Genomic DNA, 21894 nt, shown 5'->3' with positions numbered 1-21894 from the left:
ACGGCACTTGTCAGGGATGCTATTCCCAAACTCGGCTAGCAGCAGGCAACGTCATTGCCAACACCTTCCAGAGCCCATGGAGAAGGCCATGACAGATTCTCAGGGAATGCACTGCCACGCAATGGGAAAGACTGTCTCTATTTGACCTTGCCCAGGATCTGGCTGCCCCTCCTTCTGATGGAAAACACAGGTGTGGCCTGGCATGATTAAGGGAAAAGGTAGTCTTTGTATTCCTGATCCTAAAGACTCCCACAGTTTAAGATCTCCCCTTTGAGAACACTTGTAAGCGAAAGTTCTAATGTGTGGTACATTCGGCCCATGCTTTTCTGAGACTGTGCTCTTATTAGAAGCAAAACAAAATGCTGCTTATGAACACCTGCTGGTGAGCACCAAGCCAAGAGGCAGCGTGGGCGTTGGATGAGAGGTGTTGCCCTGGCAGTAAATCTAAGTTGCTCACACCAAAGTAAGGGTTTCTAGGGAAGCTATCTGAGCGAGAGGCAAATACTTAGTCATTCAGAGTAGGCCATAAAGGAGTGCTTCTTTCCAACAAGGGAAGGTCTGATTCCAAAGAGCTTAAAAAATGGTTAGCATTTCTCTCTTCAATCCATCCTTTTATTCACAATATATATTTCTTTGTTAAGAAATAGGAGGCTCTGTAATCAAACCCTTGTTGACAAGTTGTTAAAGAGCTACAATTTATCTGCTTGGTGTTACTTCAACAATAGTTTTTGCATTATGATTCTAAGTCACTTAATAAAAGAGTACCCAGGCCCTGGTGTGGTCTAAAATACTGGAAGCTTTGGTGGCTCAGTCGGTTAAACGTCCAGCTCTTGATTTCAGTGCAGGTCGTGATCTCACGGTCTTGACATTGAGCCCTGCATCCCAGCTCTGTTCTGAGAGTATGGACCTTGCTTAAGATTCTCTCTCTCCCTCTTTCTGCCCTTCCCCTATGCTTGCACAGGTGTGCTTATGGGCACACACTCTCTCAAAAAACAGAACAGAATGGGGGTGCCTCAGTGGCTCGGTTGGTTAAGTGTCTGACTCTTGGTTTCGGCTCAGGTCATGATCTCACAATTCATGAGTTTGAGCCCCTCTGCTGACAGCACGGAGCCTGCCTCAGATACTACCTCCCCCCCACACTATACCCCCCCCCCCTCCCCCCCCCCCCCGCCACCAAGTAAATAAATAAAAAAGAAAAGAAAAGAAAAAATAAAATAAAATAAAATTGTGTTGTATGTATCTTGTGTCTTCTTACCTACTCCCCAACACCACCAAGTTTTAAGATTTGACTTCTTAAGCATTTCCTATAATCGGTCTCCTTGTTTCAGTGCTCACTGCTATTGCCGCCATAGTTCAAGGATTTATCGTCTCTTACCTAGGTACTGCAAAAGCCCAGTCTCCTAAATGGTCTCCCCTGCTCAATGGCCTCCCACCCCATCTCCCATCCATCTTATCATCACCTCCAATTATCCTTCCAAATCACAGGCCAAATCGGATCACTCACAAACCCATCATGGCTCTCCAATGCCCACAGAAATGAAGACCAAACTAGAGAATTCAGCATAAAAGCCCTGCATCTAGCCTCTATATAGTGTATCATTCATGTATCCTAATTCCTACTGATTCCAGATAAATTACCCTTGCATTAAAAAACCATCATTTCGCATCTTGGAGCCTTCCATCTTACAAAATCACCCTTCTGTTTCAATTCAATTGCAGCTTCCTCCAGGAAATTTTCCACCCTTTCTTCCAACCCAAATCAATCACTGTCTCCTCCAAGCTCATAAAGCACCATAGATATGTGTATATATGGTTTATTGAGATATGAGTCACATACCATACAATCCACCCATGTAAAGTGTACAATGTGATGTTTTTTAGTACAGACTTGTGTAGTCATCACAATTTTAGAACATTTTAATCACCCCAAAAAGGAATCCTGTACCCATTAAGAGTGCCTTCCCATTTGTCCTCCCCCCGCCCTACGCAATCCTAATCTACTTTCTATCTCTATAGATTTGCCTATTCACAAAGCTTCATGTAACTGGAATCCTACGATATGTGGTTCTTTGTGACTGGCTTTTCTCATTTTACACATTTTCCAGAGTTCATCCATGTTTTAGCACACATCAGTACTCCATTCCATTTTATTGTTAACAGTCCGACGTATGGATACACTGTTTTATTTATTTTTTAAATTAATGACATTTGGGTTGTTACAACATTTTAGCAATTATAATGCCTCATGTAGACTTTGATTGTCATTTAGTATGTATGGCTTAGTACTAGAGGGTTTTCATTTGTTTGGCCTGGGTCTGTTTTATCACTTGATGATAAACTCCTATGGACAAAGAACATTATTTTCATTCCGTAATCTCATATGCCAAGTATTCAATAAATGTTTGAAAGATGGATAAATGGGCAGATATCAGAGGTTTTTACTGTCAATTATAACACAAGGTACTCCAAATAAAAATATTAGAGTGGAAGCAGTAATAACACAAGGAGAGTCCCCATAAATTTACCCAGTAAATTATAACAAACACAGGTGGTTCTTAAGTAAACTTTAATCTTGGCGCTATTTCCTGGAACTCCACACATGGATCCTACAGTTGATTTTTTCATGGAAGCAGTTCCTTTGTTAATAATAGTGGCAAAGTAGGTAAACAGAAGCCTGGAAGATGCTAGACTTTTTCTCCTAAATGGACTCCACGGTGTTTTCTTGTTGCTCTTGGCTTGTCTGAGTTTATTATTATCGTCTGTCTAGGACAGTGGTTCTCCACCCTGGCTGACCATCAGAATCCCCTGTGGAGCTTTACAAGATACAAATTATTTGGGTCCCGCCTCCCAGAGTATGATTCTAAGCTTGGGTAGGGATCCAGGTTCTAAGAGCTATAAAGATGCTTCTGATGCATAGCCAATTGCAAGAATTCCTATATCAAAAGTTGCCCTGAGGTTAAAAGAATTAATCATATAAAGGATGTATAAGCACTTGACTCCTAGAGAGTATTTTACTCATCCTGGGATCATGCCCATTAATACTACCTAACATTTATAAGGCACTTTTTATTTGGAAAGAGCTTTGCAGTCATTTTTTCTTAGCTAGGCTTGCATGCTGGGTGACCTTGTACAAATCACATAATCCCTTTGTGTCTTAAACTTCCTCAAATGTAAACTGTTGGCAGTAATACTGACCCACCCTCAAGGGGTATTGTGGAGACTAATGGGGGCTGAAAGGCACTCAGCAAACAAAAATGTTACATGCATGCTTATTAGACAGGTATGAAGACCTAGTCACAGTCTTTTAAAATGAAACAAATTCCAAAATAAACCCAAGCCTTTCCTGCAATCTTCATCATCATCTCAAAGATACTTTCCCAACACCAAAGTACAGTAGTTCTCCTTTTCCAGCAAGACTAATAAAGTGACATGATCTATACTCACAAAGATAGAGCTAATCATGGCAGCAAATATGTCAAACAGCCCTGAAGTATAGTTGTTAACCTTCTCATTTATCATTCATAGTGCAATTTAGAGATTGTATCTAAAAAATACACTCTTCTGAAAAAGATTCTTAGAAAAAATTCATGCGTGTTCACACAAGATTGTAAGCTGATGCTTCATACTCACTGTTGATGTTAAGCCTGAAGGTGCTTTCTAGTTTGCTGGTTGTTTTTTCCATGGCTATATTTAGCCTCTTCTCATCCTCCCCCACGTGGCTGAAAGAATATATGGTCAAAATGAGACTTTGAGACCTAGCTCAAGTTGGGGATCGGTGAGAACGGGAGGCAGAGGAAGAGTTTCTAACCTTGGAACCAAAGACAGGTCTTGCAAGGATGGTGACCCACAACTAAGAACTCATTTGTAATATATTTTCAGGTTCTTGGAAAAGGGAGTCAGAAAACAGCCATAGTTTTCCCTTTTTCCATTTTGCTTTGAAAAGGCCACAAAACTTTCAGGGGCCAGGTCCAATTACATATTCCAATTCATTTGCAAGTGAATAGTTTCTTTGACTCTGAATAAGAATTAGTGCCCTCATGCCCACCACAGCTGATTTGAGCTATGAATTCTAAGCAAGCATGACCTTTCTGGGGACACTCGACCTTGGCTATGCTCTTTTCTCTTTGGACTTCTGAGAGATTGGTTGTATTTCCAAGGGCAGTTGTCTGCTTTAGTTAAGCTCAGAACCTGTTAACAATTAAATTCTATCAAACAAATATTTACTGAGTACTTATACCTGAGGATAATACTGTAGTGATTACTGCAGAGGCCATGAAAAGTACCTTGAGATGCTATAACTCAATGACCTTGGGTCCTTTACCCAGGACAAGACCAACAACCTCCCCACAAAGACTCCCAGGGTTTAGTCAGCTGACATGCCTGTTTCCAGATGCATCCTAAATTGGCCTTCACCAGACATCAAGATGAAATGTCATTAACTTCTCACACAGTATTTTGCTCCTTGCAATATCCCATTAGACCTTGTTCAGAATTCAGAAGCTCCTGTGAAAAGAGCCTCAGTCTTATTGGTTGGGAAAGTTATCTACTGCGCATAGTTTTTGTTTTTTAAACAAGGTTAATTCTGGCATGTTTTGGCCTCAATCATCTTTGAGAGGTTCAGCATTTTTGCGGCACATCTTAAGAAGAGAAAGAACCCACATTAGCTTCAGTTTTAATAGTTAGGAGAAATTAATGCTAATACATGCCTTCAATGGGATTCACTTAGGTATCCTGAACACTTTCTTCCATCAATATGGAAAGTCCCCAGATGTATGTATTGTGGATTTTTCCTCTGTAAAGAGATGCAAATGGTTACAATCAGTTGTATGATTTCCTCTGAGTCTTTCAAAGTTCTGTTTTCTCTGTATCTCAAGGTAAGCATCCCTGCTTTGCAGATCTAGAAGCCAAGACAACATGGATTAGTTTTATCACTTTCCTCAGTGAAACAGAGACCACCTTGTCCCAGCCCATAGCTCTCCTACAAAGCACAGGAAAAAGTTATGGCATTTTAAGAGAGAAGAGAAATCAGATACAGTTTTCTGGTCCAGGGCTTGTTTTCTTTATCTTTCACATAGAATCCTTAAGATCTTAGATGAAATTTAATGATCCTTACATGTTAACTTTACTTTCTTTCAACTTCTTTAAGAAATAAACAAACAAAAAAACATGGAAAAACACTTAACCACTTATTTGTGGATCTCTCTATAACCCGGGGCATAAAATACAATCCGGGCAAAGCCAAACAAGGCACTAGAGGGTTGAGAGACAAGGAGAATGTTACGCATTAGATATAGGATTTTGAAATAATTCCGTTTTAGTGGTTTCCTGTTTTTCTTCACATATAGGGTCAACAGTGGCCTGTCATTTGTTGCAGGTATTTAGGTATTTGCTCTAGAGGAAGACTTCTCTGACTGATCACAGACAGGAATTTTCCAAACAAAAAACAAAACAAAAAAACCCACTCTTCCATAATACCAGATCAATGAGAAGTGCCCTATTTCACAAATGTTAAAATTTTCAGTTTTAATTTTTATGTCACCTAAGTTTTCTCATCTCACCCACCCCTTGAGGGCATCTCTTTATTTCTTTATAGGAAGATTTAAATAAGCAATCGGTTTCCTTTCTAAGCATTTTTGGATTAACAATAATACTTCTCTCACTTGTATTTTAGCCCAGATGATTAAACAGTAAAAATGCTAATTAGTAGCCTGTATCTGAAGAGAAAAAGCTATTTCTTAATGGGCGAAATTCAAGCTGAGATGGAGACCTCATAGGGCACTACAATAAACAGGTTGGGTTGCATGCTAAGGGGAAAGGATTAGGGACCGAATTGACCAACTCCAGAGAGAGATTCTGGCTTAGTGGAAACACTAAGCTGAGATCCGAATATATTAAAGACACTGACAACACTAAAGTTATCAAAATGCAGACATTTTTATCAATCGTAGAGCACAATTTGTCTTTGTCTTTCTTACTGACCTGCAGCTGACTTTAGAAATAAAATAAATTACATGTTAAGAAATTAATTTTATTTTTCTTCCATTTGCTTTTCCTTTCTGGAAAGACATTGAGCCAGGGTGGAGGGCATATTATTAGATGAGCATTGTGAATACAATGTCCAGAATCTGCACCCTTCTTCCCACAAACACCTATGAGGAAGTCAAAAGTCCTACTTCCAAATTCCACATCTGTCAGTTATGAGCTCCATAATGGTTGGCAAGTCTGAATTTCCAAATGCATTAGTTTTCTCATCCACTGAAGGAGGAAAAATAATATGTATCTCGTTGGAATGCTGTGAAGGTTAGAAAAACCAGTGTATGAGAAAACATCTGGAGACTAAGTGTATATTAGCACTCAGTGCGTGTTAGAATAATGAGGGAATGGAAGAAGTCAGAGAGGAGTCGAGCTCTCATTGCCCACAGGCTAAAATCTATATATTTAGCCGGGCATTCAGTGTGCTGGAAAATCTGCTTTCTCCTCACCAGCCCTTTTTTGACAAACGTCCTGCTGTAGTCAAACATTCTCCAATACACTTTGAATGTGCCCACCTTCCTTGCTCTGGCATTCACACCACCCTCAGCCTCTCTTTGCCAAAATTCTACCCATCTCTCAAGGGTCTCAAATGCCACTGTCTCCAGGAATGTGAGGGGACTCACCTTCTCCTCCTCTAAACCCTGGTCCTTGCTGGCTAGAGCACTCCTGGAGACACCATCCACAAAACGCTTACTGCCCCAGCAGACTCCCTGCACGTCAGGGACCACGTATACAGTACCCCACACACTGTGGTACCTTGCCAAGGAGAGGTGCTGAATAGACCCGTGATTGAATAAATACATGATTTCTCACCCTGCCCCTGTTGTGCGCTTGGACAAAACACTTTGCCTTCAGTCTCAGTTGCCTCGGCTGTGAACAGAGGATAACAGCATGGATATACTCCCCAGGTGTGCTATGAAGAATAAACCAATGACTGAAAAGCAATTTGAAAATGTAAAATGAAATGCTATATATAAATGTTACATAATCAAAATCATTTCCCTCTGTATTATGGTTTATTTGGCTTTATATCTTGGAATCCTTTGTGGGTTTCAGAATCTCACAGATGCAAAACCAGCCACATTAGCACCTAAATTCTCTTGGGTAATAAACGATTGTGTGTATTATAGCTCACGGCTACTTTTCCCTGGCATACTTACACATGAATCTGTCATAATTTGGGGCATTCATAATAACTAATGATACAATTCATTTCTTAAGGATAATCCATTCTTTTCCTTCTTTAGCCAGTTACTGTTCCCACATGGCTGCCTCAAGGGAACTAACTTTCATTAAACCCCAAATCCAGATGATGAGCACACTGTCTGGAAGCCCAAACTGAGGAGGTTATAGTCGTAGACTTGGAAGGGGTTTGGAGTTTTGAAGCACTATTTGTTTTCTGTGGCCATTTTTGTCCCGAATTCTGAATCTGTCACTCGCTTTATTGTATGTTACCAAGTGCTCAATGCAGCCTAATTGAGGTACCAGGCAAGACTGGATTAGCCCTTTCCGTAGGAAAACAGGCAATGCTAGTCGCAAATACTATTACTAAAAGAGGCTTCTGACTTTTAGTCCATAGAAGAATATAAATCTTAGAACGGTCCTTCCACATAGATAGCAACTCTGAGGAAGGAGAGACAGTAGCAACGTTAGGGGCTGATTGTGAGCATCAAGTGAGTAATTAGATGGAAAAGTATGGAACAGCGCAGGACATATAGTGAGTGTCAATAAATATGAGGCATTGTTATTATCAGCAGAAGGACCACTATGAGCCCGGCCCTGTGCTAAGAGTTACACAGAGATTCTTGCTTGAGATTCCTAATAAGCTAAGCAGAAAAAACTCAACATTCTTCACCGCCACCCCAATTATCTCAGAGAAGCTAAGCACCTTGTCCGAGGTCTCAAAGTTAGAAAGCAACGGAAAGGAAATAAAACCTTCAGTCGATCATGTTTCTTCAGCCCATACTGTTTGTCCTGTTTCTCAGAACACCCTGCTGTTCTTATTTTTAACTTAGGTTGGGAGTCTGTTTTTCCTTCTTGAGTACATGACCCTCCCTTTCCAAATTCCTCAGTGTTACTCATTCTGAAGTTTTAAAATTAACGGTATTTTTTAATCTCTTCTGGTGGCCTTCTGACCAATGTGTGTAGTTTTATGTACCAGGCCATCTTCCTTAGATCATTCTAGCCTTTCATCAGAGTTGTCCTCACATGGTGACATCCACTTTTAACAAGTTCAGTGTAGATTTTTTTCCAGGGCATGCATGAGGAAATCCCAAGTTTGTGTACAACAGAGGCTTCCCTTTCCCACACATTTCTGTTATCACATTTTTCCTTGGTTGGACCTGAGGCAATAGAACTTTGACAGGGGGTGCCTGCATTATCATTTAAACACATGAGATATCATTGTTTTGTGGGGGGTATCACCCTGGCTGCAGACATTGTGCCAGAGCAATCTCTCTGTTACAAAAAATAGCTCCTAGTTGCGGACAAACTAACACCATACTTGAGTTTGCAAAATCACCTACGAGATATTTTGTCCTCCCTAGGGGAATTAATATTTCAGAGTGCTTTATCATGAGTTATCTCTTCTTTCTGTGAAATTAATCAGAAGGATTGCTGTTTTGTAGTTGGAAAACTCAGGTTAATGGCTTGCCTGTAGTCCTAGAACGAACCTATGGCATGGCTGGTATTAGAATCTGCTGCTTCTGATTGCATTTCTTTGCTAAGGTCTTTAGCTCAGCCTGTTCAATTTCTGAATAATTTTCAAAGTGAATACATGATGAGAGAGGTGGTGGAAACGGAAAATAGGGAAAAACACTATTCAGTTGAGCAAAGCTCCCAAAACAAAGAACAAGGACAATCAAAGAACAAGGTAATCAAAGAACAAGGACTGTGAGGACCCTTTTCCATCATTTCCATTTATGGAATAAAAGGACAATAATCCAACGAGATTAAAATGAAGAGAAATTCCAAGTGTAGAGAGGAACTGTTCAGACCACACTGTTTTCCTGTTTCAACATCATTTTGTTCTCCTTTTCAACAATCACTACTGCTATAAATGGCATGAACTGGCAGTGCTTTTTAACTGCTGTCACAGTGTCCCCCTTAAGCCGCTAAACAGAGTGGGTCAATTCTGCCACTGCTGTTTTATGGAGAGGAAGCAGGGGTAAACAGAGGTTAAGTGACTGCCAGGAGCACTCACAGCTCAGATTAGAACCCAGGGCTCCTATCAGTCACATCCTGCTGAAATTTACAAGGCTCCAAAATGTTGTTTCAGTGTCAGAGATGGGTGACAGTGCCTGAAGGGAAATTTGCTCACCATCCACAAAAGGACCAGCCCAGCTTCCATGGCCTCAACTCAGTCTTCTCATTCCCAAGCCATTCCACAAACTTCTTCATCCTTTTGAAGGAAAGACATTGTCTTCACTGAAATAGGTTAGTACTAAGCAAGTGTCTTCTGTGTCTAGATTTCCCTGGTTTTCTGTTTATTTCATACAGATAGGACTACAATGAGTTCTTATGCAAGTAAATCTCATTTTTTTCCCTTGTAGAATATGGGGACAGCCCAAACTCAAGAGATCACTGGGAGAATGACAGCCAAAGGATTAAGTCTGTGTCAGAGTGACAAACTCTTATCAAACACCAATTACAAAAGAAGATGGTATGGAAATACGAATGTAGTCTAGATGTGCTGTCTCTAAATGCCATCCACTCTATAAAGGAAAATTAAACCAGTTACTTGTCTGAAAACCCATGGCAATTATGTCTGTATGGAACAAAGAGATGGAAAACCCTGGAAATCAGGACATGGAAGTCACCCATCTAGTTCTTATTTCCTAAAAAGAAACTTCCTATTTCCTTGTTTCATCATCTAACACAAATACTATAGCATGTACAGTCAACAGCCAATGTTTAGCTCCTATTACCAAGGTGATTTTTAAAATAATCACTAGCATCTGTGAAAAACCTTCACAGGGTGTTAACATGATAAACACTGTTGGCAAACTTTTCCTCTAGTTATAGACAGGAGTTGGGGGTTGGGGTGGGGTAAGGAATCCAAGGAAATATACTTTTCCCCTTATCTTCCAACCCCAACCTAGGCAGAGATCTGGTGTATATTCCATTCAGTTGGTCTACAACTCATTCCTTGTGGGCAAAGGCCATTCTCTCAAGCCAGTCAGCAGTATGGTAAACAACTGTTTACCATGGAATGGGTTGGACTCCCTTGGCTACACCAGTCCTTTGATTCACTAAATGAGTAATTTCTGCAATCCAAATAGGTTTTTAAGGCCAGTAAGGACTGTCCAGAGCCTGATTTTCTTGCTTGACAACCTGTCTTAGGGACCTTTCCCTGCTGAGACAGGGAGCTGAATAGACACAAGTTGAAACTCAAACCAGGCCAGAGAGCCCACCTCAGAGCTGTAGCCTTCCCTGCTGCAGTGGCCATTTCAATTCCTTTCCAGCTACAGGCCTTTTGCCTTCTTTCTTGCCAATGACCCTCATCAGGAGGGTCAAGCAGCTACCGAAATAACACCTGTAATGGTCCATACTCCCTCACGCACAAGAAACTAAAACCTTCAGGACTTGTGAATCTGAGGGAGCCAATGGTCAGTGATGAAGGTGTCAGGGCACCAGAAAGCTTGGCCCTTTTCCTACTACGCATAAGTTCATTTTACTAACACGGTTTGAGTGCCTACCTATGCCAGGTGCAGTTCCAGGCAACCATTGGCCGCTCAGCACCCAAAGCTATGGGTCTACAGCTTGCTAACATTCTAGGCCTCAGCCTGGAAAGCAACACCCAACCCCGTTGCTTTTTGACTCTATACCTACAGCTCCGTGTATGTGTATACTTCAGCCAAGGTAAGGGCTTAAACACAGGGTGAAGGGCATCCCTGCCAACAAAAGGAGAAGTGACCGGGCCGGCCAGGAAGGGCAGAGCCCACAGAGCCTACTCAGAGGGGCTACTGAGCTGCGACCAACCAGAAAGCTCAGGATCCTCCGGTGCCCGCCGCTAGGGAGGTCTCTGGGCTCGGTCCAGGAACATCCGAAGGAGCAGGGGACGACAGCGTGCATTGGGGGCACTTGTGGCTCGCTTGGAGGCGTTCCTGCTCGCGAGGATTGGGCGGCCCTGGCCCTCTGGCGGACCCAAGGAACAACAGCAGCAGGAGCCATGCTACGGAAGTCCCCCGACAAAGCAGCCGACCCTAGGTTGGGTATCGAGGCCTCCGGCGCCGTCTAGCGTCCGAGCCTCCCTTTCGCCCCCGGGCTCTGCCCAAGCGCCTCAGGCACTTTGGGCCGGGAAGGGGGCCTAGGTGCCCGTAGGCTTCCCTCCTGCTGCTGCTGTTGGTATGAAAGCACGGCTGAGGAGGGGACGTGTAATGAACTTTCCAGGAGGTCCGCAGAGTCGGAGTTTTGTTTTGAAGATAACCACCAAACCGCAACCAGAACCTTTTCCAGGGAGCCCGGAGCTCCCAGTTCCGGGCCCGGGCCTCCAAAGGTGACTGGGTGAGGCGGCCCGGGACTCACCCTCTTTGGGTCTCGGTTTCCTCGCTGGGGCTCCTTTGGGGACGCCAAGTTCGGCGCCTCCCGCGGACACCAGGTGTGGGCGTTGTCAATCCGGAGTCGGTCCGCGCTGCGGCTGGGCTTCTCGCTTCGCAGCGCGCCGACACGCTGCGGCTCTTGGGGCTCTGGACTGCCCCAGACCTCTCTAAGGCAGGGGCCTTCCGGGGCCGCCACTTCCCTCCCGAGGCGCCCGGGTCGCGGGGCAGCTACCCCGACAGCACCAGCCCGTAGCCCAGGCACCCCACCGCAGCCAACTTCCCCGCCGCCAGCGCGTCTCAGATCCAGCCCTCAGCCGCGGGCGATTGGACGGCGGCAGCGGGGCGGAGCCGGGCGCTCGGCACTGCCCGCGGCCGCCCGGATTCCCGGAGTCGCCGCAATTGGCTGCGGGCTCCGCCAGTCACGCGCGGAAGGCGCCCCGCCCCGCCGGGCTGGCCCAGGGCTGGCTCCGCCCCGCCCGCCGCGCGGCCCCGCCTCCCTCCAGAGCCGGGTAGCCTCAGCTCCGCGGTCCGCCTCATTCGCTAAGCTGGTCCACGAATTGTCAACGCGTTCGGGCGGCTGCTGAGCCGGGGCGCCCGCCGGGCTTGTCGTGCTCCCTCGGAGGTGCCTTCCCGAACCAGTGTGCCGGGTCCGCTAGGGCCAGAACGGTCGCCGGTTCGGGGCAACTTGGGATTCAGGACCCTCTGCAGGGGCGTCGGTTTGTGATCGGGACTCGGCGAGGAGGGTGAGTGGCCGCGCGCAAGGCGAGCGGCTCCTCTTGGCGCTGTTCGGCGAGCGGGGGGACTGGACGGGTCCTGGCGGGCGTCGGTGCGTCGGTCCTAGCTTGGCGGCTGTGGGGAGGTCAGGGCCAGGCGGGATTTACTCCTTGCTGGTATCCCCGCTCCCGAACTTGTTTCGGAGAGTCGCAACTCGGTCCGGGACGCGGCTCTGCGTTCTCACGAACTTGGCATGTTGTAATTGCCATCATTAGGTGGGGCCTGGGGACGCGTCCCTTGGCCCTCTGCGGCGACGACACGCGCGCTGGGGGCGGCCTCGGTGCCCTGTCGTGTACGGGCAACAGTTCCTAGATGGCTTGCGGACGGGTTTCTGAAAAATTAACCAGCGCCAGAGGCGGTGCGGCGCGACAGTGTCCTATCCGTAGCCTGAACCAGGGACCATCGTGTTCGGGGTGGGTCTTGAGCGGTCAGAGAACTTAAGCGACCATCTAGGTTCTGTAACAGGGGCTTCAATGCTTTGCAATTACTGAAAGGAATTGACAGCATGGATATTAAACTTTGGTAAAGTAATTACTTTCTATTAGCACTTGTATCCGCATCCCTCACGAGGTGCTCGGACCTCCACATCACCTGCAAGGTGTGTCGGAAAGACTTCGTTAGGACCAGGCGGGGAGCTGCTGTCTGTCCCAGTGCAGGGAGCCTGGGAGAATCCAAGACGAAACCGTGAAAGGGACCACCAGGCTGGTCGGTTGGTGTGTGTTTTACGTGTTGAAGTTGTGACAGGAACTGACAACAGGATTCAAGGTTAAATTTGACACTTCGTTTGTGACCCAGTCTGGGATATTTTTTCTCTGTTTTAATGATAAGGGTTAAAAGCAGCTGGTTTTTCTGACGGCAGTTGCATACATGTCCTTTATATTATGTGTGGACCAAATAGAATTAAATGTAATATTTCCTTGTCATTCTTATTTGATGTGAATGAGAGCTTCCGGAGTGTACTAGAGACTTGGAAACACAATTTGGGGGAAAAATTGTCTTTGAAAATATACCAGAACGTTGAGATATATAACTATTCATGCTTGAATATGCATATGTAGATGTGCGTGTGTGTGTAAAATTGATGGGTGAATGAGATAGAAATATATGGAGGGGGAAACAGCCTTGAACTTGCCCTGGGTGGAGAGATGGACGCTCTGATCTACGGAGTGTATGATCAGTGTGTGTGTGTGTGTGTGTGTGTGTGTGTGTGTGTGTGTGTGTGTGTATGCATGTCTGAATCTGCTTGGTCTGTCTGGGTCAGTGTATGTCCATGAACTTTACGAGCATTTAGTTCAATACCACTCGGTGCAGATTCTGAGTTCCTGTTTTACAGCCCAGCAGCCAGCCGCCAGCCGGCCCATCTGTTAAAACATAATATGTACGCTTAAGTCACTTCATTTGGATCACTAGGGTGGAGTGTGGGTAGGGGGCAACCCTTAGTAGGAACAACATGCTACAAACAAAGACTGCCTCTCAAGTTCTATTTTCATTCTGTATTCAGCCTGAACTTGTGATTTTGGTGAGGGAGAAAAGGAGTGTTTGACTCTTCGGGAATGGCAAACTACATTTTGTGAAATAATTACAGTCGTGGTTTGGGGAAAGAGAGTTTATAAGAGGAAAAAAAAAATTCCTGTAGAAAAGAAATGTGTTTGTCACATTACCATGCAACACTGGTTTACTGCTTTTCACTGGCATGTATATCAGGAACTGTTTTCTTTTGCTTCTTAAGAGAATGCATTAAAACTGAATTGTTCTGCACCAAAAAAAAAAAAAAAATCCTTAATAGACGTAAACAGAGCTTTATTGCAGAGGCTATTTAATCTACCAGAGTTAAGACTGGCTTAGTAATTCTAATGAAACATGTTTTTAGGAATTTATAACCTGGATATAAATTCATATTCAGCCTAATCACTGGTTGCAGTGGTTCACAATTTATAGTTGAAGAAATAATAAAAAACCTTTATCACAAAAATTCTGATGACTAAAAGGGTATGGGAGGAGTAAAACAGCTTAATAAGTTCCTGCAGCTAAGTGACTGATACTTAAAAAAACTATAAATTTCCTTAATAACGTAATTACTTTTGGTGACAAAATAAAGGCATAGTTTTGAGAAGGCTAATTGATATTTTTGCCAATAATTTTATGCTCATAATTACATTTAAGAATGGTGTTTATTATTAATGTGGGCAGAATAAACTGGCATGGTTCTTAACTCATCACAAGAAGTATTGTTTTTATTTTTATGGTACTTAAAATATTTTGCAGAAAATATACATATCTCGAATCTGTGAGTGTCTTTTAAGTTTCTCATGCACTACAAAAACAAAATAATTCTCCTGCCTTGATATGGATCATCTGAATCAACTTAGAAATTCAGTTTGTGGGCTGAACTCTGTTCTCTAAGATTTGATTCAGGAGTGTGGGGTGGGGTTCAGTTATCTGTATTTTGAACAAGCACCCCCTCTCCTCGAGTGATTCTGACGTCAGGGATCCCCTCACCGTATTTTAAGAAACACTGGCATGGTATTTATGATATAACAGAATGACCCTAGTCTGTGAGGTCATTTAACAAGTAATTGTTCTGATATTTCCAGGTGGCATTTACCAGCCTTGTGAAATTTATAGGCAACACTCTAATACTCTGTCCTCAACAATGGCACCTTTTGTCCTGTATTCAGGAGTGTTTAGAATCCTCAGCTATCTCTCCTCTAGGTTAGCCCCAATTCTAAGGAAGTCTCTCTGGAGAAGCAAGGTAATTTAAGACCCCTCCAGTCTTAGTTCCTCCAGTCTATATTCAAAGTCAAGTGGGTTCCTGGGGTGCTCCAAGGGGACTTTGCCAGTCATAACTCACATTGTTGGACATTTCTCCCTGGACGGTAAAAGAATCCCGGTCCTTGGGAGCCACCTTTGATTCTAAAGCCAATCGGCGCTTGGGGATTAGAACCTCAGTAGGACTAGTACAGACTGACACAAGATCAAGGATCTCCTTAGGAAGCCGTAGCTGATCTGCCTCTTGCTCAAGGGAGAGTCCGGGTCACCTACCCAGCGGCCCAAACATTCTCGTTTTCTGAAACTCATCTTAGAAGTATTTCAAGCTGTCCAATTAATTGGATAGATTTTTTTCAGCATCATAGAGTGATGGGTTGAAAACTGATTGCTAATAACTTCTCAAATCAGTGTGAATTTGGACTTATTAATTATTGCCAATTCCCTTTTGATGTACAGTTTGATACACATTAAGAGTCTATTCTTGGGGCTCCTGGGTGGCTCAGTCGGTTGGGCGTCTGACTTCGGCTCAGGTCATGTTCTCACGGTTCGGTTCGTGCTTCGAGCCCCTCATCGGGCTCTGTGCTGACAGCTCAGAGCCTGGAGCCTGCTTCCGATTCTGGGTCTCCCTCTCTCTGGCCCTCCCCCACTCATGCTCTGTCTCACTCTCATCTCAAAAATAAATAAACATTTAAAAAAAATTTTTTTTAAATAAAAAAAAAGAGTCATTCTCCCATTTCAGACTGGCACAATTCTCAATTTAAAACTTCTGTATAAGGTTTTTTTTTTTTAATGTTTATTTATTTTTTTTGAGAGAGAGACAGACAGAGCGTGAGTGGGGGAGGGGCAGAGAGAGAGGGAGACCCAGAATCAGAAGCAGGCTCCAGGCTCTGAGCTGTCAGCACAGAGCCCAGTGCGGGGCTAGGAACTCACAAACTGCGAGATCATGACCTGAGCCGAAGTCAGATGCTCAACAGACTGAGCCACCCAGGCGCCCCTAAAACTTCTAGATAAGGTTTTAAAGAGAATGGATCTATCAGAGGTTGTTGCCCTTCCCTCGTTCTACCATCCGTGTACTTAGGAAAACCTATTGACTTCTCAGAGTTCAGAAGTGCCTGGGATATTTACTTGCCTGATGACAAAAGGACATGGATAGGCTGGGACACTGAACTTGGATTGTTCCAGGCCACTGGATCATTACTGGGACTTTCACAGAGCAATTCCCATTTAAAGGAGCACTTGGCAGAAATGTTTATAGGTCACTTATCTTAACAATCCTTTGAGTACGATGATTCTTTTCCAGATGAGCAAACAGCAGCCACAAAAGGCTGGTAATATTTAGATCCTGTCTTTCCCATTCAAAGATAACACCAATAACTGAGAAATTGGCCTTGCATTTGAATTATTTTTTCTTTAGCATCCTGGTAATATGACAGGATTATGCTTAGTCATTCATATCGTCTATAATTTTTTTTACCTCTTTCTTCAAATTTATTTGTATAGTGAATGTGACCTTGGGACAGTTTTCTTTATAAAGTTAACCACCATATGTGATACTTGGTTCAATGACCCTAACCTTAACCAGCCAGGCTTGACCCAGAATGGCAAATAATTTGCTAAAGGTCACAGAGCACGATGGCAGCAAAGCCTATATGTAGAATTCTTTGGACTCATATTTTAGACGTTTCCATTTGCTTATGAGTCCTATTATGCTGCTAGTAATGTTTTTATGCTGGCAGAATAGAATTGTTTATATTTCATTTGCCCAGCTTCTGCATGATGAATGGGACCCAGAACATTTTAAAAGCCTAAGTTATAATCCCAGCCTGATTGTACAATGGGATTTATGCCTACTTCAAAAAACTATGGTAGAATGCTACTTTTCTTGAAACTGGGCCATAGGTCACTGCAAGCTTCTAAGCAACAATTCTTTTTTTTTTTTTTTTTTTTTTTGCAAAAAAAGGTTTTTGGCGATTTTTCTTGTTTTTTTCACCCTTCTTTCCCCACCTCTATTCCCATGGCAAAATCTACCTATAAAGTATTTACTTTTCAAGTCAATCTGCCCTTTTAACATCTCCTAATACTTGAATTATAGCCATTTTGACTCTTTTTCCCCCAACATACCCTTACCAAGTTCTTACCTTTACTTTAGATTTTTGGTCCTAGACACGTCCTCATACAGAATACTGATGGAGCTATGTAAGTTTTACTCTAGCTTTCGCTTTGTGGATTTAACTACAACAATGGTAAGAAAAAAGGAAGAGAAGAGTAATGTCAAAGTCATGTTGTAAGTATCATGTTAGATATTACCAGCTTATTGTTTCCACAGGAAATTTAAGATCGAGATAATTGAAGTGACAGATGCGTTCATCTGTGGCCTTGCAGACACTCTTCTAATAGAAGATGAGAAATAGAACTGAAGACAGCATCCTAGGTTACAGAAGAAAAACAAATGTTAAGTTCTCAGAAACGAACAGACAAAATGTGAAGGGTAGGGGTGGGATGGGATGGGGAGGGTGCTGGGAAAGAAGAAGCCCCAGGAACATGCCAGACAGAATGGTGAGAAATTTATAGAGGTGCTGATGGTTTGGGGTTTCTTGGGGGCATTGATTCTGTTTTATATTGTCTTCACAACCCGCTCGCCCTGCTTGCTTTAAATAATTTATTATAGCAGCAGGCCTTCCTCTGTTAGTTTCCTTTTTTATAACTTTTTCCTTCTCATCTCTGGGTCTAATCAGAGGCATATATAATAGCATGGCTGCTCTAGAGTACTTAGGAAAATCCGTGATCAATATTGCTACATTATAAACCCATGGCTGTTGTGTTCTATTTTGCAGTGTTTTCTTCCTTGTTATGTTAACTGTGTATCTGTGTTTTAAACAATATTTTATTCATCTTTGCACAATGAGACTATGGGCTTAGTCTTCTTGGCTGGAAGTATCTTTGGAGTAATCCATCATCAGAACACCATTGATCTAATGATGTATTTATTGCTCACTATTGCAGCACTGGCAAAAAACCCAGTATGATTCTAAAAATTTGATTAAAAAGAAATCAAGCTTTTGCAAGGCGTAGCCATCCAATTATGTTAGCAGCTGCCAAGTGTAGTTTATGCTAAAATATACACACATATTTCAAGTGAGCAAAACGTGATCTTTTCAAAAGCTTTTAAAACTTTTTGCTATGAGACAAGTAGACCAAGAAGATGTCTCCTAATTAGAAAAACTATAAGTGTACTCCCCATCTCAGCCAAAGGTATGGTCTAGTATTTTTTTTTTTGGATTATATCCCTAGACTCGAAAATGGACAGGTTTATCTTTTTCATCGACATAATAAAAACAGTGGGGATAAGAACGAACTCCTAGCCTTTGAACGATTTTCCAGGTAATCATTACAAATCAGAACAAACTGAAATTAATTGACAAACAGTGACTGAGTACCTATCATGGGTGGCACCTCCTTTCTACTTAACTAACTCCACATTGCAGTTCAAGCATTAGCGCCTTTGGGAAGCTTCTCCGTGTTCCTCTTTGGGCTGGTTGTATGCTGTCAGCAGGACCTTTCCCTCTTGTAGCCGCACTCCCTCCAGGCCAGCAGCCCCTGGAGGGCAGGGCCTCTCACCTTCCAGTTTCTCAAGAAAGGGTATTTAAGAAATAGTTGCCAGGTATGCTAGAGGGCCACAGAGAATTACAGGTGAACACTTGCAAGCCCTCTGAAGGATGTGCACGCGTATACTCACTGCCAGTGTATTTATTTAATGTTTATTTTTGAGAGACAAAGACAGAGCACGAGCAGGAGAGGGACAGAGAGAGAAGGAAACACAGAATCCAAAGCAGGCTCCAGCCTGAGCTGTCAGCACAAAGCCCGACACGGGGCTCGAACTCCCAAGCCGTGAGATCATGACCTGAGCCGAAGTCGGACGCTTAACTGACTGGGCCACCCAGGCACCTCTCACCACCAGTTTAAATGGCAGTGATAATTGAATCCCAGTGCCAGAGTTCCGGCGTTGGCCCCAATCTCAATGCTTCATGTAGCTGCCATCCGTTCCTGCTTTTTCGTCTTTATATCCCCTCCTCTTCATTCCTGGCTTTTCCTCCTCTTGTCACTGCCTCCCTGTTGTGACTTGTTCAGAAATGCCCCCATCTCCACCCTCCTTCCACTAGTCTGGGCCACGGCTCCTGGTACCTTTTGTGTTCTCACACTCCTTGTGTCCTATCTTGAGCAAGCAGCTAACTCACGGGCCCCACTTGGAGACTTGGGGCAGCCTGACCACACACATCTTTTCAAGTCTCACACGGCTTGGTCCCTCTTGCCTTCCAGGGCAGCCAACCAGCTACTTTTGGCCACGGAGGTCTGGGCGCCGTGGAGGAACCAGGTGGTTGCTGGGCCTACAGGCCGCTGCCAACCAAAGCTCAGCATAATGGGCAACCTTGACATTTGTGAAGTGAGGCTTTTTAAAAAATAATAATCCCAGCAGATTTGTATTGCCGAGACTTTTATAAATGTTTTTCATCTCTAAATCTCCTTTCATTCAAGAATGATCCCCTGCACAACTGTGCTTATGATGTCATCTGATGACTTAGGTACGTGCTTACCTCAGAGTGGGTTGCTGAACTGCTGCACGGACCGCGTGTCCAGGTGGAGTTTATGGGGCAGCAAAAGGAAGCGTAACTGCCTGGGGTCAGGGCCTTAGCATCGCCCTTTTAGGTGAGATCTTAATGCACTTCAAATGACTGCAAGAGATCAAGGACCCTTGTTTTCTGTCTCATCTGGGAGGTTAAGCCTCACTTAACATAGGTGCTTTCTTCTCCTACCTGCCAAGAAAATCCCATTAGAAAATTGGGTGATTACATCTAAATATTATTAAAGGCAACAGAGAAGATGAGCAATCCTAGATTAGGTCATGGACTCACTGATTTCTTTTGGACCTTTTAAGTCAGGAGCACTTGCCCCTGCATGTCTCAAAGCTTCTTTCATCTAGGTGCTGCAGGCTAGCAGGGTTTGAGGGTGTCTATATGAGCGGGGGGGCAAACGTCTGTGGAACTCCTTGCCCGTGCCCTTCCCTGCAGCCGGTGGAGGCTCTCCCTGTGGTGCTTTGCTTTGGCATTTTCTCTGACCTGCATTTCAGTATCCCGTATACCAAAACTTCCTCTTAATACTTTGTGACTGTGTTACATAAACTGAGGTTCTCACAGCCAGAAAGTTCTCATCCTTCACCTTCTAGGTCTCCGTGATTTCGACTTTTCTCTTTCATTTAGTCCCACCCTCCACTCACGTTTTCCTCTCTGGAAAGGGACATTCTCCATCCTTCCTGTTCAGGTACGAACTCTATTTTATAAAGCTCTATGATAATCATTGTTCCCACGAACCTTTTTCCCTGCAGGAGAAACTGCATTTTTGACCATTTCCAGAGGACTTTCCTAGAGGAGTCCAATGTGTCTTTCTGATGCTAAGGAGATGATCCCAGTAATGCGACTTCTCCTCTCTGGGATAATACACGCTCTGATGGCCTTACCTAGTGAGAAAGGAATTCATCTCGCAAAACCTCAATTTTCACCAGCCTTACCCATACTTGCCGGGGACACCCCCCCACCCCCACCCCTTACCTGCTTAATCACCCTTACTGCCTCCTGCTCACTTTTTGTATTGTTAGGAAACAAGATCACAAGCCTCTGCCAGCAATAGACATATTCATTGCAATCTAGGGGATGCAATCTAGGGTCTCTCTTTCTACAGAGACCAGAACAGGTAGACACTGAATAGGGAAAAGAAGGACTGGGCTGCCCTGATGTCTTTACAGACAGGACATGTGCGCTGGCGCCTCTTCCGCTGATAAGTTCTTCATCTGTTGTTCTAACCAATCATGGACCGTTTCCTTTTGAGGCTGGGTCACTGCCTTCTAGCTAACACCAACACTGGTCCCTTTTGGCTTTCCCTTTGGAAGGATCGCAGTGTTTGGTTTCCTCTCCTCCATTGATTTTACCTCATTTTTATTTCGGGTGTTTCAGGTTGTTTTACTCTGATCTACCTACTTAAGTTGTGTTGTTTCTAACCTCCGCAGATATTTTTCTACCACTTTCCAGCCCTTGACAACATCGCACAATTAGACACCGTCCTTATATTGAACGAAATTCCATTTTCACCGCAGATCAGTAATGAAGACATTAAGTGGCATCCTGATGGTGACCCTTTCAAGAGCTAAGGCACCATTTGCTATTCTGTTTTAATTATGGCCTCTTAGCAAATTTTCACCCGTTACAATGTTCACCCCATTTGATAAGTAATATCTCTCAAATACTCTACAAAATTATAAAACCTATGTGCCTTATATTTTCTGTTCTCCATTATGGGCTAAATTTATAATTCCATAATTTTTCTTAAAGAAAAAATACTTATTAGACCAGAATGGCTAATTTGGTTTCAAGCCGTACTGCATTTTGCTTATTGTGAACCATTAGACATTTATGTGAACTTTTATTTTACCTCATTCCCAACCCCCACCGGCCACTCTACTGCCAATAATCGCAGTCCGACCCTTCCCTCTACAGTCAGTAAGCATCTAGGCTTTTTTTGCAAGATGGATATTTTATTTTACTGGTCCCTGATAGTTTCACTTTCAAACTAACTCTACATGGCCGAAGCAAAAATAGCCAGTGCCCTATTATGATTATATTCCCCCCTTCCTTTCTAGGCGGGTCTGTCTCCTGACAACAAATCATAAACCTGCACCTCTTCTGCAGAGCGTTTCTGCCCCTTAATCCTCTTGTCCCAGGAGAGTGTG

At 43.6% G+C, this 21894-nt stretch overlaps 1 protein-coding gene and 1 long non-coding RNA gene across 4 annotated transcripts in view; one reads left to right on the top strand and one right to left on the bottom strand.

Annotated features, from left to right (window-relative positions):
* Positions 1-2318: 2318 nt before the first annotated feature.
* LOC125934854 (uncharacterized) lies at positions 2319-11994 on the bottom strand. 3 transcript variants are annotated; one of them, XR_007461542.1, is made up of 5 exons: positions 11560-11994; positions 9353-9433; positions 6847-6967; positions 3631-4792; positions 2319-2813 (listed from the first exon to the last, which is right to left on the bottom strand). It is a non-coding gene; the product is annotated as an uncharacterized LOC125934854 (long non-coding RNA). The 3 variants fall into 3 exon arrangements; XR_007461543.1 differs by lacking the exon at positions 6847-6967 and having other exon boundaries at positions 3627-4792; XR_007461541.1 differs by lacking the exon at positions 6847-6967.
* Positions 11995-12111: 117 nt separating this feature from the next.
* The window catches only part of MARCHF3 (membrane associated ring-CH-type finger 3), a 154947-nt gene continuing 145164 nt past the window's right edge, over positions 12112-21894 (top strand). The window contains exon 1 of the mRNA XM_049648446.1: positions 12112-12316. The gene's annotated coding sequence lies outside the window, so the exon portion shown is untranslated. The remainder of the gene's footprint in view (positions 12317-21894) is intronic.

The sequence above is a fragment of the Panthera uncia genome, assembly GCF_023721935.1.
Source record: "Panthera uncia isolate 11264 chromosome A1 unlocalized genomic scaffold, Puncia_PCG_1.0 HiC_scaffold_17, whole genome shotgun sequence".
Classification (NCBI taxonomy): domain Eukaryota; kingdom Metazoa; phylum Chordata; class Mammalia; order Carnivora; family Felidae; genus Panthera; species Panthera uncia.
Note: the sequence above shows the minus strand (reverse complement) of the source record. Positions and strands in the feature narration are given on the sequence as shown.